Below are 17,845 nucleotides of genomic sequence, written 5' to 3'. Positions count from 1 at the left end.
ATTTATGGTATGGTTGTATTATTTACGACGTAAGGGGGTGGTGGTGATTAGGTATGGACAAATATTTCAGTGGCTCGTGATTCATCTGGCTATCAGAGACGTACACATTATATGACAAGTTCTTACGTAGCTGGATAGGTTTTTCATCCGAGTAGATCATCCACGGGGATCTAACCTCTTTAAATAGCATTAAATCTCGGTCTAGTAAACAAACAAACTGTTTCTATATAACAGTTTTCGTTTGTTATACGTTAATTGGTTTCTGATATGGGCTGTTTCATGAGTGACTCACATAACGTGGGACTCCTTTCCACGGGGAGAAATTCGTATCTTAATATCATGACCTTCACAAGGGGGTCTCACGAAGCATTGATTTAAAGCTTGTTCGAGGTCTCTCTTTTTCTGTTTTACATGTTTTGAAAATGTTGTAAGTTTCTGTTACACTAGTGGGTATCAAGTGTGTCTAACATACTCGCGTGCGGCTTGGAAGATGTTTTTTTTTTTTCGTAAGTTTCTAGTATCCTCAGAAAAATTCACCAGGTGTGAAACAAATGCTCTTCCCATTTTCAACCATAAATCTTACAAACGTCAGATTCTTTAAGGTCATATAAAAAAATCTAACAAAGTACATTTCTTTGAAATTCAAACACCTAATCTATTATATGTATTGGATATCGCACCAGATTCAACATGAAAATATTAATATAGGATTAAACACTATAGCACACATATTACTCCAGTTTTAAGTTAAAATATTAATATAGGACTAAACACTATACCATACATATTACTCCGGTTTTAAGTTAAAATATTAATATAGGACTAAACACTATACCATACATATTACTCCGGTTTTAAGTTAAAATATTAATATAGGACTAAACACTAAAGCTCACATATTACTCCGGTTTTAAGTAAAAATACTAATATAGGACTAAACACTAAAGCTTGCATGTTACACCTGTTTTAACTTGAATAAAATACAGGACTGAACACTATAGCATGCATGTTATACCAGTTTTAAGTTAAAATACTAATATAGAACCAAACACAAAGCATGCAAGTTACACCAGTTTTAAGTTAAAATATTAATATAGGACTAAACACTAAAGCATACCTGTTACACCAGTTTTAAAGTGGGAGAGTGGCATACGTAGTATACAGACAGACAAACAGATGTATTATAGTTTTAAGCGGTACGTGACTGACGTATCTGGTGGACTGATACTTCTTTGTTCTGTAGGTGTAAAGTGTTTCCAATTTACGAGTTGAAGAATGTTTCCAATATGTCTGAAAATGTTGTGTAACGCAATTTCAAGAAGTATGAGAAACATATTTCAATAAGTTCCAGTTCTCCAGGATGTGCCTCAACTAGTCCTAATTTTTCAGATATACACGTATGCCACATTAGGCCTCATTCTTTAGGAACGCGTCTGAACAAGTCATAGTTCTTCAGGAACGTGCCTAACAAGTCCTAATTGTTCAAGAAAATTCTTCAATAACTTATATATTCATATGTTGACCTAATTTGTCTTTTACTTTTCTTTATCACTATAGATTCATCAGTTGTAAATGATGCGGGAATAGATAACTTACAAGCAAAGCGTGAGTTGAGTTGTGAGAAAGTTGCAGCGTACCTGACCTCTTGCCCAAGCTGGTCTCTCAACCCCCTAGCGACGAACTTTCGACGGCAGCTTAGTGAAAGTGAGGTTTTACTTTTCTCCCTCAAATCTACATGTATTTACCTTTAATATGTGACTGTATTAAATAATATAAGGGATTTTATTCAATTTTATCATTGGTCTGTATGAATAATTCTTCTCTCCCGTTGTTAACTATCACGAAAAGTTATTACTTTCAAAGCGTATTTAAAATGCACCAAATATTACATGTTCATAAAATTCAAATTTTATTTTCCTATTTTCCTTTAATTTTCAATGAATTAATGTTTTACTATTTCTTGGTAGTTTCCTTTTAAGCTTCTAGAAATATATAACATTACCTTAAGGAAATGCAGTATGTGTGATATTTGTTTTTAGGTTTTATATTCAGGAACTGTCCAACACCATCAGGTAGGTTTTACTAGCTGTTTTTTCTATATAAGGGAATTCCGAATATATTTGGTCCGGCATGGTTCAGGTGGTTAAGGCACTCGACTCGTAGTCTGAGGGTCACGAGTTCGAATCCCCGTCCCACCAAACATGTTCGCCCTTTCAGCCGTGGGACCTTATTAAATGTAACAGTTAATCCCAGTATTCGGTGGTAAAAGAATAGCTCAGAGTTGGCGGTGGGTGGTGATGGCTAGCTGCCTTCCCTCTATAGGGACGGCTAGCGCATATAGCCATCGTGTAGCTTTGCGCGAAATTCGAAAGAAACCAAACCCAATATATTTTATAAGTGTGTTAGTTTTGAAAAACTCACAATGTGGATTACGTGAACATAAACTTAACTGATGATTTATTTTAGGGATGAAAGAATCTAGTCCAGTTTGGAAAAGGTCAGCTTTCATACGTCGATCTGACAGACGTATAAGAACGTCATTCGCAGCAGATAGTAGAGGTATGAACATTAGAAGAATGCTTTATTTTTAATTTACGACAAGCGATGAAATAATTTGAAAATAACAAAATATTTTGTTTTTATATATGCTCAATGCACAATAACTTTACCCATGCTAAAGAAAACGTAAATATGGGATGTTTGGTTATATCTTAATTTCTTTACAAATTAATTACAATGCAACATTACAGGAAAAGGCTTAGCTGACAAGCTTGTTTCAAAAACGCCTCCCCAATCCCTGTTTGGTGACTCAGTAATAAATCTGATGACTTGTAATGTTAAAACCTGGATTTTAATACCGGTGATCGACGTCGATCAGATAAATCATCGAATAACAACAAGCAAATTATTTCCTAAATATAGTTACTGCTAATTACTTTTTCATAATTATTTTAATGTATTTTTATCGAAATTTGGTGAGTTTCAGAACATGACTACGACTAGTTTCAGCTTTGTTTCAAAATTTAAAAACGTTTCTATGACTAGTTTCATTTCTATGTTTCGAGGCTTAAAAACAAACCTAAGGCCAGTTTCAACATTGTGTTTTAGGGTACAGTCAAGCCTACACAATGATTCCTGTCAGTTTAAAACCCATGTTCTTTGAAGTTCCTCAAACAGAAACAGAACCGTTATTTTATGGCAGGCAATGGTTATACAGAGAGATTGAACAAGTATGTATCTTTTTATTTACGTGCGATCAATAACGAAGTATATTTAAGAAAAATAATGTAAGATAACAGAAGGAAGAAAACTGAAAATCACCATTTATGCTTTGATGAAATAATCACTTGATTAAGCCTTTTTTTCATAATTTATTGTGATATATTTTCGCCAAAGGTTCAGGCCCGGCATGGCCTAGCGCGTAAGGCGTGCGACTCGTAATCCGAGGGTCGCGGGTTCGCGCCCGCGTCGCGCTAAACATGCTCGCCCTCCCAGCCGTGGGGATGTATAATGTGACGGTCAATCCCACTATTCGTTGGTAAAAGAGTAGCCCAAGAGTTGGCGGTGGGTGGTGATGACTAGCTGCCTTCCCTCTAGTCTTACACTGCTAAATTAGGGACGGCTAGCACAGATAGCCCTCGAGTAGCTTTGTGCGAAATTTCAAAACAAACAAACAAACAAAGCCAAAGGTTCAGATTTTATATTTTTACTTATTATCGCTGACAAAATATTTGTTCAATTTGATTACTGACAGAATTTTTTTGTGTCTTTATTTTCAATTTGTTAAAAGTGTTTGAATGTTATTCTGTTTTCAAAGTGTGAAAATAATCACAAGCAGATACAGAACGAACCACATCTCTCAAATGTGGCTAACACTTTGTTCACATATAAAGTGAACAAGAACCTATGTGCAGTTAACAAACTACGTCAGCAGCGAACCCTACAGTTTTTTGAAGCTTGAGGTTCTGTTTTTTTCATGACCCATTCACAAACCCAAACATGCTAAGCCAGTAAAACCCAAACCAGAGTTGGACTTTAAAACTAGTCAAAGAGTTTGACTTCGATGTTAATTTTAAGTTAGATAAAGAGTGTATTTTAGATAAAGAGATATTTTATCAAATACATTCAGTAGAACAAAGAACAGTACACTTGAGCAATGAAGCATGCTATGCTACTATAATAATAAATTGTTCAATAACAAATTATAATTAAATAGTTTACTTACATGATCGTCTATACTATTTACACCCTTGTGCAAATTAATTGAAACAAGACGTAAAATTACGATTTTTCGATTTTTTTTTTTGCGTTTTATTTCTGAGAATCCAAACATTACTCACAAATTAATACATGATATGACCACCTTTATTTTTCAGAAGATCATTAATCCGCTTTGGCACCGAGTCCAAGAGTTGACTACAATCTTTATTAATTTTTGGATCGCGGTACCACAACTCAATTATGGCCTCAATTAGTTTGTCTTTCGTAGTACAGTCTGTTTCCCGAAGTCTTTCTTTACAAATCGCCCAAAGATGTCCAATAGGATTTAAGTCCGGAGAGTTTCTAGGCCAGCCCAGCACCTTTATTCTCGTTGTAGTCATAAAATTCTTCATAAGTTTCGATGTGTGGCACGGAGCCAGATCTTGCTGAAAAATGCCAGATCCATCTGGAAATCTCTTTTTCAATTCTGGAACGACTCTTCTCTGCAAAACTTCGATGTACTGTGGTCCTCGCATCATACCTTCTACGATATGTAAGCCTCCGACGCCATAGTAGCTGAAAAAGCCCCAAAACATCTTCTTCAAGAGATGTTTTGCGAACTGATTGATGTGAGATTCTAGAAGTTTCTCACCTGAAGATCTGCGAACATGCAGCTTCTTTGACCCTGTACGAAGAAATGAGTCTCGTCACTGAATAACACCTTCCGCCATTGTTCTTGCGTCCAGTTCTTGTATTTCAGACCCCATTGATACCGTTTTTTCTTCATTGAGTTGGTAAGAAGTTGTTTTTTGACTGGTCTCCTTGCCATTTTAATGCAATTTCGAATGACGTAATATTCCTCAAAATTTCGTTATACATCCCAAAAATAGATTGACCGTACTCCAAAACACAGTTAATGACGCCGTCTGTGTCAAAAAAATGACTATTAAAGGAAATCAGCGAGTCCAGCGAGCCAACATCGGCCGCCATGCTGAAAATATTGTAAAATGACCATTTGTTTCAATTAATTTGCACAAGGGTGTAATACAATGTATTGTTATACATACTTCGTAGTCTATACTAATTAATATCATGTAGTGTTATACATACTTCCTAGTCTATACTAATTAATACCATGTATTGTTATACATACTTCCTAGTCTATACTAATTAATACCATGTTTTGTTATACATACTTCCTAGTCTATACTAATTAATACCATGTTTTGTTATACATACTTTCTAGTCTATACTAATTAATACCATGTTTTGTTTTACATACTTCCTAGTCTATACTAATTAATACCATGTTTTGTTATACATACTTCCTAGTCTATACTATTTAATACCATGTATTGGTATACATACTTTCTAGTCTATACTAATTAATATCATGTATTGTTATACATACTTCCTAGTCTATACTAATTAATATCATGTATTGTTATACATACTTCCTAGCTATACTTCTTAATATCATGTATTGTTATACATACTTCCTAGTCTATACTAATTTATACCATGTATTGTTATACATACTTCCTAGTCTATACTAATTAATACCATGTATTGGTATACATACTTTCTAGTCTATACTAATTAATATCATGTATTGTTATACATACTTCCTAGTCTATACTAATTAATATCATGTATTGTTATACATACTTCCTAGCTATACTTCTTAGTATCATGTATTGTTATACATACTTCCTAGTCTATACTAATTAATACCATGTTTTGTTATACATACTTTCTAGTCTATACTAATTAATACCATGTTTTGTTTTACATACTTCCTAGTCTATACTAATTAATACCATGTTTTGTTATACATACTTCCTAGTCTATACTAATTAATACCATGTTTTGTTATACATACTTCCTAGTCTATACTAATTAATACCATGTTTTGTTATACATACTTTCTAGTTTATACTAATTAATACCATGTTTTGTTATACATACTTCCTAGTCTATACTAATTAATACCATGTTTTGTTATACATACTTCCTAGTCTATACTAATTAATACCATGTTTTGTTTTACATACTTCCTAGTCTTTTCTAATTAATACCATGTATTGTTATACATACTTCCTAGTCTATACTAACTCATACCATGTATTGTTATACATACTTCCTAATCTATACTAATTAATACCATGTATTGTTATACATACTTCCTAGCTATACTTCTTAATATCATGTATTGTTATACATACTTTCTATTCTACTAATTAATATCATGTATTGTTATACATACTTTCTATTCTACTAATTAATACCATGTATTGGTATACATACTTTCTAGTCTATACTAATTAATATCATGTATTGTTATACATACTTCCTAGTCTATACTAATTAATATCATGTATTGTTATACATACTTCCTAGCTATACTTCTTAATATCATGTATTGTTATACATACTTCCTAGTCTATACTAATTTATACCATGTATTGTTATACATACTTCCTAGTCTATACTAATTAATACCATGTATTGGTATACATACTTTCTAGTCTATACTAATTAATATCATGTATTGTTATACATACTTCCTAGTCTATACTAATTAATACCATGTTTTGTTATACATACTTTCTAGTCTATACTAATTAATACCATGTTTTGTTTTACATACTTCCTAGTCTATACTAATTAATACCATGTTTTGTTATACATACTTCCTAGTCTATACTAATTAATACCATGTTTTGTTATACATACTTCCTAGTCTATACTAATTAATACCATGTTTTGTTATACATACTTCCTAGTCTATAGTAATTAATACCATGTATTGTTATACATACTTCCTAGTCTATACTAATTAATACCATGTTTTGTTATACATACTTCCTAGTTTAAACTAATTAATACCATGTTTTGTTATACATACTTCCTAGTCTATACTAATTAATACCATGTTTTGTTATACATACTTCCTAGTCTATACTAATTAATACCATGTATTGTTATACATTCTTCCTAGTCTATACTAATTAATACCATGTTTTGTTATACATACTTCCTAGTCTATACTAATTAATATCATGTATTGTTATACATACTTCCTAGTCTATACTAATTAATACCATGTTTTGTTATACATACTTCCTAGTCTATACTAATTAACACCATGTTTTGTTATACATACTTCCTAGTCTATACTAATTAATACCATGTTTTGTTATACATACTTCCAGTCTATACTAATTAATACCATGTTTTGTTATACATACTTCCTAGTCTATACTAATTAATACCATGTATTGTTATACATACTTCCTAGCTATACTTCTTAATATCATGTATTGTTATACATACTTTCTAGTCTATACTAATTAATATCATGTATTGTTATACATGCTTCCTAGTCTATACTAATTTATACCATGTATTGTTATACATACTTCCTAGTCTATACTAATTAATACCATGTATTGGTATACATACTTTCTAGTCTATACTAATTAATACCATGTATTGTTATACATACTTCCTAGTCTATACTAATTAATACCATGTATTGTTATACATACTTCCTAGTCTATACTAATTAATACCATGTGTTGGTATACATACTTTCTAGTCTATACTAATTAATACCATGTATTGTTATACATACTTCCTAGTCTATACTAATTAATACCATGTTTTGTTATACATACTTTCTAGTCTATACTAATTAATACCATGTTTTGTTATACATACTTCCTAGTCTATACTAATTAATACCATGTTTTGTTATACATACTTCCTAGTCTATACTAATTAATACCATGTATTGTTATACATACTTTCTAGCTATACTTCTTAATATCATGTATTGTTATAGATACTTCCTAGTCTATACTAATTAATACCATGTTTTGTTATACATACTTTCTAGTCTATACTAATTAATACCATGTTTTGTTTTACATACTTCCTAGTCTATACTAATTAATACCATGTTTTGTTATACATACTTCCTAGTCTATACTAATTAATACCATGTATTGTTATACATACTTCCTAGTCTATACTAATTAATACCATGTTTTGTTATACATACTTTCTAGTCTATACTAATTAATACCATGTTTTGTTATACATACTTTCTAGTCTATACTAATTAATACCATGTTTTGTTTTACATACTTCCTAGTCTATACTAATTAATACCATGTTTTGTTATACATACTTTCTAGTCTATACTAATTAATACCATGTATTGTTGTACATACTTCCTAGTCTATACTAATTAATACCATGTTTTGTTATACATACTTTCTAGTCTATACTAATTAATACCATGTTTTGTTATACATACTTTCTAGTCTATACTAATTAATACCATGTTTTGTTTTACATACTTCCTAGTCTATACTAATTAATACCATGTATTGTTATACATACTTCCTAGCTATACTAATTAATATCATGTATTGTTATACATACTTTCTAGTCTATACTAATTTATACCATGTATTGTTATACATACTTCCTAGTCTATACTAATTAATACCATGTATTGGTATACATACTTTCTAGTCTATACTAATTAATATCATGTATTGTTATACATACTTCCTAGTCTATACTAATTAATACCATGTTTTGTTATACATACTTTCTAGTCTATACTAATTAATACCATGTTTTGTTTTACATACTTCCTAGTCTATACTAATTAATACCATGTTTTGTTATACATACTTCCTAGTCTATACTAATTAATACCATGTTTTGTTATACATACTTCCTAGTCTATACTAATTAATACCATGTTTTGTTATACATACTTCCTAGTTTAAACTAATTAATACCATGTTTTGTTATACATACTTCCTAGTCTATACTAATTAATACCATGTTTTGTTATACATACTTCATAGTCTATACTAATTAATACCATGTATTGTTATACATTCTTCCTAGTCTATACTAATCAATACCATGTTTTGTTATACATACTTCCTAGTCTATACTAATTAATATCATGTATTGTTATACATACTTCCTAGTCTATACTAATTAATACCATGTTTTGTTATACATACTTCCTAATCTATACTAATTAATACCATGTATTGTTATACATACTTCCTAGTCTATACTAATTAACACCATGTTTTGTTATACATACTTCCTAGTCTATACTAATTAATACCATGTATTGTTATACATACTTCCTAGTCTATACTAATTAACACCATGTTTTGTTATACATACTTCCTAGTCTATACTAATTAATACCATGTTTTGTTATACATACTTCCAGTCTATACTAATTAATACCATGTTTTGTTATACATACTTCCTAGTCTATACTAATTAATACCATGTATTGTTATACATACTTCCTAGTCTATACTAATTAATACCATGTATTGGTATACATACTTTCTAGTCTATACTAATTAATATCATGTATTGTTATACATACTTCCTAGTCTATACTAATTAATATCATGTATTGTTATACATACTTCCTAGCTATACTTCTTAATATCATGTTTTGTTATACATACTTCCTAGCTATACTTCTTAATATCATGTTTTGTTATACATACTTCCTAGTCTATAGTAATTAATACCATGTTTTGTTATACATACTTCCTAGTCTATACTAATTAATACCATGTTTTGTTATACATACTTCCTAGTCTATACTAATTAATACCATGTATTGTTATACATTCTTCCTAGTCTATACTAATTAATACCATGTTTTGTTATACATACTTCCTAGTCTATACTAATTAATATCATGTATTGTTATACATACTTCCTAGTCTATACTAATTAATACCATGTTTTGTTATACATACTTCCTAATCTATACTAATTAATACCATGTATTGTTATACATACTTCCTAGTCTATACTAATTAACACCATGTTTTGTTATACATACTTCCTAGTCTATACTAATTAATACCATGTATTGTTATACATACTTCCTAGTCTATACTAATTAACACCATGTTTTGTTATACATACTTCCTAGTCTATACTAATTAATACCATGTTTTGTTATACATACTTCCAGTCTATACTAATTAATACCATGTTTTGTTATACATACTTCCTAGTCTATACTAATTAATACCATGTATTGTTATACATACTTCCTAGTCTATACTAATTAATACCATGTATTGGTATACATACTTTCTAGTCTATACTAATTAATATCATGTATTGTTATACATACTTCCTAGTCTATACTAATTAATATCATGTATTGTTATACATACTTCCTAGCTATACTTCTTAATATCATGTATTGTTATACATACTTCCTAGCTATACTAATTAATACCATGTATTGGTATACATACTTTCTAGTCTATACTAATTAATACCATGTTTTGTTATACATACTTCCTAGTTTAAACTAATTAATACCATGTTTTGTTATACATACTTCCTAGTCTATACTAATTAATACCATGTTTTGTTTTACATACTTCCTAGTCTATACTAATTAATACCATGTTTTGTTATACATACTTCCTAGTCTATACTAATTAATACCATGTTTTGTTATACATACTTCCTAGTCTATACTAATTAATACCATGTTTTGTTATACATACTTCCTAGTCTATAGTAATTAATACCATGTATTGTTATACATACTTCCTAGTCTATACTAATTAATACCATGTTTTGTTATACATACTTCCTAGTTTAAACTAATTAATACCATGTTTTGTTATACATTCTTCCTAGTCTATACTAATTAATACCATGTTTTGTTATACATACTTCCTAGTCTATACTAATTAATATCATGTATTGTTATACATACTTCCTAGTCTATACTAATTAATACCATGTTTTGTTATACATACTTCCTAGTCTATACTAATTAACACCATGTTTTGTTATACATACTTCCTAGTCTATACTAATTAATACCATGTTTTGTTATACATACTTCCAGTCTATACTAATTAATACCATGTTTTGTTATACATACTTCCTAGTCTATACTAATTAATACCATGTATTGTTATACATACTTCCTAGCTATACTTCTTAATATCATGTATTGTTATACATACTTTCTAGTCTATACTAATTAATATCATGTATTGTTATACATGCTTCCTAGTCTATACTAATTTATACCATGTATTGTTATACATACTTCCTAGTCTATACTAATTAATACCATGTATTGGTATACATACTTTCTAGTCTATACTAATTAATACCATGTATTGTTATACATACTTCCTAGTCTATACTAATTAATACCATGTATTGTTATACATACTTCCTAGTCTATACTAATTAATACCATGTGTTGGTATACATACTTCCTAGTCTATACTAATTAATACCATGTTTTGTTATACATACTTTCTAGTCTATACTAATTAATACCATGTTTTGTTATACATACTTCCTAGTCTATACTAATTAATACCATGTTTTGTTATACATACTTCCTAGTCTATACTAATTAATACCATGTATTGTTATACATACTTTCTAGCTATACTTCTTAATATCATGTATTGTTATAGATACTTCCTAGTCTATACTAATTAATACCATGTTTTGTTATACATACTTTCTAGTCTATACTAATTAATACCATGTTTTGTTTTACATACTTCCTAGTCTATACTAATTAATACCATGTTTTGTTATACATACTTCCTAGTCTATACTAATTAATACCATGTTTTGTTATACATACTTCCTAGTCTATACTAATTAATACCATGTTTTGTTATACATACTTTCTAGTCTATACTAATTAATACCATGTTTTGTTATACATACTTTCTAGTCTATACTAATTAATACCATGTTTTGTTTTACATACTTCCTAGTCTATACTAATTAATACCATGTTTTGTTATACATACTTCCTAGTCTATACTAATTAATACCATGTATTGTTATACATACTTCCTAGTCTATACTAATTAATACCATGTTTTGTTATACATACTTTCTAGTCTATACTAATTAATACCATGTTTTGTTATACATACTTTCTAGTCTATACTAATTAATACCATGTTTTGTTTTACATACTTCCTAGTCTATACTAATTAATACCATGTATTGTTATACATACTTCCTAGCTATACTAATTAATATCATGTATTGTTATACATACTTTCTAGTCTATACTAATTTATACCATGTATTGTTATACATACTTCCTAGTCTATACTAATTAATACCATGTATTGGTGTACATACTTTCTAGTCTATACTAATTAATATCATGTATTGTTATACATACTTCCTAGTCTATACTAATTAATACCATGTTTTGTTATACATACTTTCTAGTCTATACTAATTAATACCATGTTTTGTTTTACATACTTCCTAGTCTATACTAATTAATACCATGTTTTGTTATACATACTTTCTAGTCTATACTAATTAATACCATGTTTTGTTATACATACTTCCTAGTCTATACTAATTAATACCATGTTTTGTTATACATACTTCCTAGTTTAAACTAATTAATACCATGTTTTGTTATACATACTTCCTAGTCTATACTAATTAATACCATGTTTTGTTATACATACTTCATAGTCTATACTAATTAATACCATGTATTGTTATACATTCTTCCTAGTCTATACTAATCAATACCATGTTTTGTTATACATACTTCCTAGTCTATACTAATTAATATCATGTATTGTTATACATACTTCCTAGTCTATACTAATTAATACCATGTTTTGTTATACATACTTCCTAATCTATACTAATTAATACCATGTATTGTTATACATACTTCCTAGTCTATACTAATTAACACCATGTTTTGTTATACATACTTCCTAGTCTATACTAATTAATACCATGTATTGTTATACATACTTCCTAGTCTATACTAATTAACACCATGTTTTGTTATACATACTTCCTAGTCTATACTAATTAATACCATGTTTTGTTATACATACTTCCAGTCTATACTAATTAATACCATGTTTTGTTATACATACTTCCTAGTCTATACTAATTAATACCATGTATTGTTATACATACTTCCTAGTCTATACTAATTAATACCATGTATTGGTATACATACTTTCTAGTCTATACTAATTAATATCATGTATTGTTATACATACTTCCTAGTCTATACTAATTAATATCATGTATTGTTATACATACTTCCTAGCTATACTTCTTAATATCATGTTTTGTTATACATACTTCCTAGCTATACTTCTTAATATCATGTTTTGTTATACATACTTCCTAGTCTATAGTAATTAATACCATGTTTTGTTATACATACTTCCTAGTCTATACTAATTAATACCATGTTTTGTAATACATACTTCCTAGTCTATACTAATTAATACCATGTATTGTTATACATTCTTCCTAGTCTATACTAATTAATACCATGTTTTGTTATACATACTTCCTAGTCTATACTAATTAATATCATGTATTGTTATACATACTTCCTAGTCTATACTAATTAATACCATGTTTTGTTATACATACTTCCTAATCTATACTAATTAATACCATGTATTGTTATACATACTTCCTAGTCTATACTAATTAACACCATGTTTTGTTATACATACTTCCTAGTCTATACTAATTAATACCATGTATTGTTATACATACTTCCTAGTCTATACTAATTAACACCATGTTTTGTTATACATACTTCCTAGTCTATACTAATTAATACCATGTTTTGTTATACATACTTCCAGTCTATACTAATTAATACCATGTTTTGTTATACATACTTCCTAGTCTATACTAATTAATACCATGTATTGTTATACATACTTCCTAGTCTATACTAATTAATACCATGTATTGGTATACATACTTTCTAGTCTATACTAATTAATATCATGTATTGTTATACATACTTCCTAGTCTATACTAATTAATATCATGTATTGTTATACATACTTCCTAGCTATACTTCTTAATATCATGTATTGTTATACATACTTCCTAGCTATACTAATTAATACCATGTATTGGTATACATACTTTCTAGTCTATATTAATTAATACCATGTTTTGTTATACATACTTCCTAGTTTAAACTAATTAATACCATGTTTTGTTATACATACTTCCTAGTCTATACTAATTAATACCATGTTTTGTTATACATACTTCCTAGTCTATACTAATTAATACCATGTATTGTTATACATTCTTCCTAGTCTATACTAATTAATACCATGTTTTGTTATACATACTTCCTAGTCTATACTAATTAATATCATGTATTGTTATACATACTTCCTAGTCTATACTAATTAATACCATGTTTTGTTATACATACTTCCTAATCTATACTAATTAATACCATGTATTGTTATACATACTTCCTAGTCTATACTAATTAACACCATGTTTTGTTATACATACTTCCTAGTCTATACTAATTAATACCATGTATTGTTATACATACTTCCTAGTCTATACTAACTCATACCATGTATTGTTATACATACTTCCTAATCTATACTAATTAATACCATGTATTGGTATACATACTTTCTAGTCTATACTAATTAATACCATGTATTGTTATACATACTTCCTAATCTATACTAATTAATACCGTGTATTGTTATACATAATTCCTAGATCTGTGGTTTAAGGTGAAATGAACTTCATACCTGTTGACCTTTTTTTCTTCAGGAACTGATGTCCAACACTCACAACAATCAAGGAGTGGTCATTACTGGTGGTCCAGGTTCAGGGAAAACAAGTATTGTTCTCCAACTTGTGGACTACAGCAGTTTCAGTAGGAGAAGGGAAGACAGTTCTTACTATAGCAAAGGTTTGTTTCACAGTGTAAAAGCTTCAATAGCAATGGAAGACAGTTGTTACTATGGCAAAGGTTTGTTTTATAGTCTAATAGCTTCAATGAGAAGGGTAGACAGCCCATACTACAGCAAAGGTTTGTTTGACAGTGTAATAGTTTCAATAGCAAAGGAAGACAGTCCTTAAATACAGCAAAGGTTTGTTTGACAGTGTAATAGCTTTAATAGCAAGGAAAGACAGTCCTTACTACAGCAAAGATTTGTTTGACAGTGTAATAGCTTAAATAGCAAAGGAAGACAGTCTTTAAGATAGCAAAGGTGTGTTTCACAATAGAATAGCTTCATTGAGAAGAAAAACAGTTCTTACTACAGCAAAGGTTTGTTTAGCAGTGTAATAGCTTCAATAGCAAGGTAAGACAGTCCTTACTACAGCAAAGGTTTGTTCTATAGTCTAATAGCTTCAATGGAAAGGGAAGACAGTTCTTGCTATAGTAAAGGTTTGTTTGATAGTGTAATAGTTTTAATTAGAAGGGTCAAAAGATGAATGTATTACTGGTCTGAACATTATGAGGACAAAGTTTTAAAGTAAGATAAAATACATTTTTGTAAAGTTTATGTCTACATTAACAGTTAAAGATTCATAAAAAATTCTACACAAACCTCTTTTTGACAAATTATTTTGATAACACATTTTCCTTCTTAGAATAAGTGAACAAAAAGTCTTAGCTGTAGATAGAAACATTTGAAATTTAATACATAAAGAAAACAAAACATGTTTTTCATTAAGTACGAAAGGTACACAATAAGCTGCCTGCACTGTGCCTAAAAAAGCAGTATCATAAGCCCTCAGACTTACCACTAAGCATCTGGGTGGGGGTATAAAAATAAGTAATTATTTTAAGATTCATACAAGAACCAACTTCTAAACAAAGAATAAAAACAATATGTTCTTATCTTTCAAAGTCTTTGTGTTTCTATTGAAAAGGAATAAACTTTTTTTATTAAAAAAGTTAATTTATTACCACAAACATTCATTTTTTTAAAATGAATCTTCACGAATTCTGTGTCTGTGACCTACATTTGTTGGTGATCTTCAAACAAAATATGTCTCCCAGTCTGGAAGATGCCCTTTGTCCTAATGCAATAGTAAATGAATCTTACATGACAGGATAAAATCAAAATCAGTTTATACTCAGTGTTGTACAGCTGTTATAATATTAAATAGGCTAATTCTTAGAGCTTTGGTCATGGTTAGATGTGAGAGTGTGAATCAGTGAATTTGATGGTCCATGGTCCTCATCCCTTTGCTGCAAAATCATGCTACTTTGGAGCTCTGGGTGCATTTATAGGAATGATGGTTAAATCCTGCTATTAAATTGGAGTAGTCAAACAGTTGGCAATGGATCTTGTTAACTAGCTGTCTTACATTATTTTATCAACTCAACATTATGGACAACTAGTTCAGATGTATATTATATGTCTTTGTGTGGATATAAAGAACAATACACAAAATAAATCATTTAGCTCATCTGGGAAGTAATTATAGTGACACCTAGTTGTTTTGTAACCAAAAATCTTTTCCATTTAATAAACCTTCATCATGATTCTGAGTATTTAAAAATGATGTGCATGTGTTTTTGGTTGAAATATGGGTTATATTATCATGAATACTGGAAAGGTTTTAAGGCTCCATTAGATTTATGTTAATAAAAATCTATATTTAATGTGTATATATCTGTAGATACTCTCTCCAGTAGCGGAAGTGATGCAATGTCTACGTCAAGTGGAGACGGCAGTCCCATCTACCAGTCTCAACTCAGCTTGACTCAGGAGGCTGCTCGATTTCTCGGGGGTCACGTGGTGGCCTATCATTTTTGTCAAGCTGACAATAACATCACATGTCTGGTGCCTGAATATGTACACAATATGGCTGCCCAACTCTGTCAGTCACCACAGCTAGTAGGATATAGAGAGTTACTTCTTAAAGAGAAAAGGTAAAAACACAAACTGTTCTAGCTCTTGGTGAGATGTATGATATTTATGTTGTACTGTCTGTTGATCAGAAAAAATTAAATCTTTAGATTAAAGTTGATATAATTTTACTGACCTGAAAATAGTTGTATAAATGTCATGATCTAGAATGCTTAATAAACATTCTGAATGAGCAGGGTTTAATAAACATTTTGATCTGAGCAGGATTTACCAAATGTTCTTACTGTACATTTTCAAGTTGCTCTGAAATCTTAGTTTTTTCCATTACAAATCTGTTTTGTACAGGATGTTAATAAAGTTTCACAACTCATATTTCGTAAACTACGTAATATAGAAGAATGTAATTGCACTGGGGTATTAAGAATATTGTATGGTTGTAAACTTCACAGTTGTCACATGTTGCCAAGAGTTGCACCACTGTGTTTCTTTAAAGTTAAGCAAAAAACTACAAAATGGACCACTGTGCTTTTCTCACCATGGGTTTCAAAACCCCGTTTCTAGCACTGTAAGTCCGCAGACCGTAGTTCCCAACAACATAACACAACTGTACGTGTTGACATTTCCAGAAAGGGTCAGTTGTGTTTCTTCTGTCAATAAGATATTGCCAGACCAGTGGTTATTGATTTCAAGTCTTGCTAAAAACTGCAGTGCAAAACCAACACATCAGGTCAAGTGCACCATCTTCAGTGCTTGAACATGATACAGCTTCCAAGGAAAGATTCACAAAATTGTCCAAAGTGCCTTACAAACAGCTGAAGTTTGCAGATACAGACATCTGATGGAATAATGTGCATCTGTACTGATTTATTCCACTACTGCTTAATGACAGTTAAGATGCC

The 17,845-nt window shown here is 29.8% G+C and overlaps 1 pseudogene across 1 annotated transcript in view; it reads left to right on the top strand.

Moving 5' to 3' along the window:
• The window catches only part of LOC143222362 (protein TANC2-like), an 88,926-nt pseudogene that overhangs the window by 28,958 nt on the left and 42,123 nt on the right, over window positions 1–17,845 (top strand). Inside the window, exons 6-10 of the transcript XR_013012202.1 lie at window positions 1,558–1,704; window positions 2,467–2,559; window positions 3,109–3,230; window positions 14,890–15,031; window positions 16,756–17,008. The product of XR_013012202.1 is annotated as a protein TANC2-like (transcript). The remainder of the gene's footprint in view (window positions 1–1,557; window positions 1,705–2,466; window positions 2,560–3,108; window positions 3,231–14,889; window positions 15,032–16,755; window positions 17,009–17,845) is intronic.

The sequence above is a fragment of the Tachypleus tridentatus genome, chromosome 8 (genome assembly GCF_004210375.1).
Source record: "Tachypleus tridentatus isolate NWPU-2018 chromosome 8, ASM421037v1, whole genome shotgun sequence".
NCBI classification, from domain to species: Eukaryota; Metazoa; Arthropoda; class Merostomata; order Xiphosura; family Limulidae; genus Tachypleus; species Tachypleus tridentatus.
The sequence above is the reverse complement of the archived record's forward strand: the minus strand, read 5'-3'. Positions and strand labels throughout refer to the sequence as shown.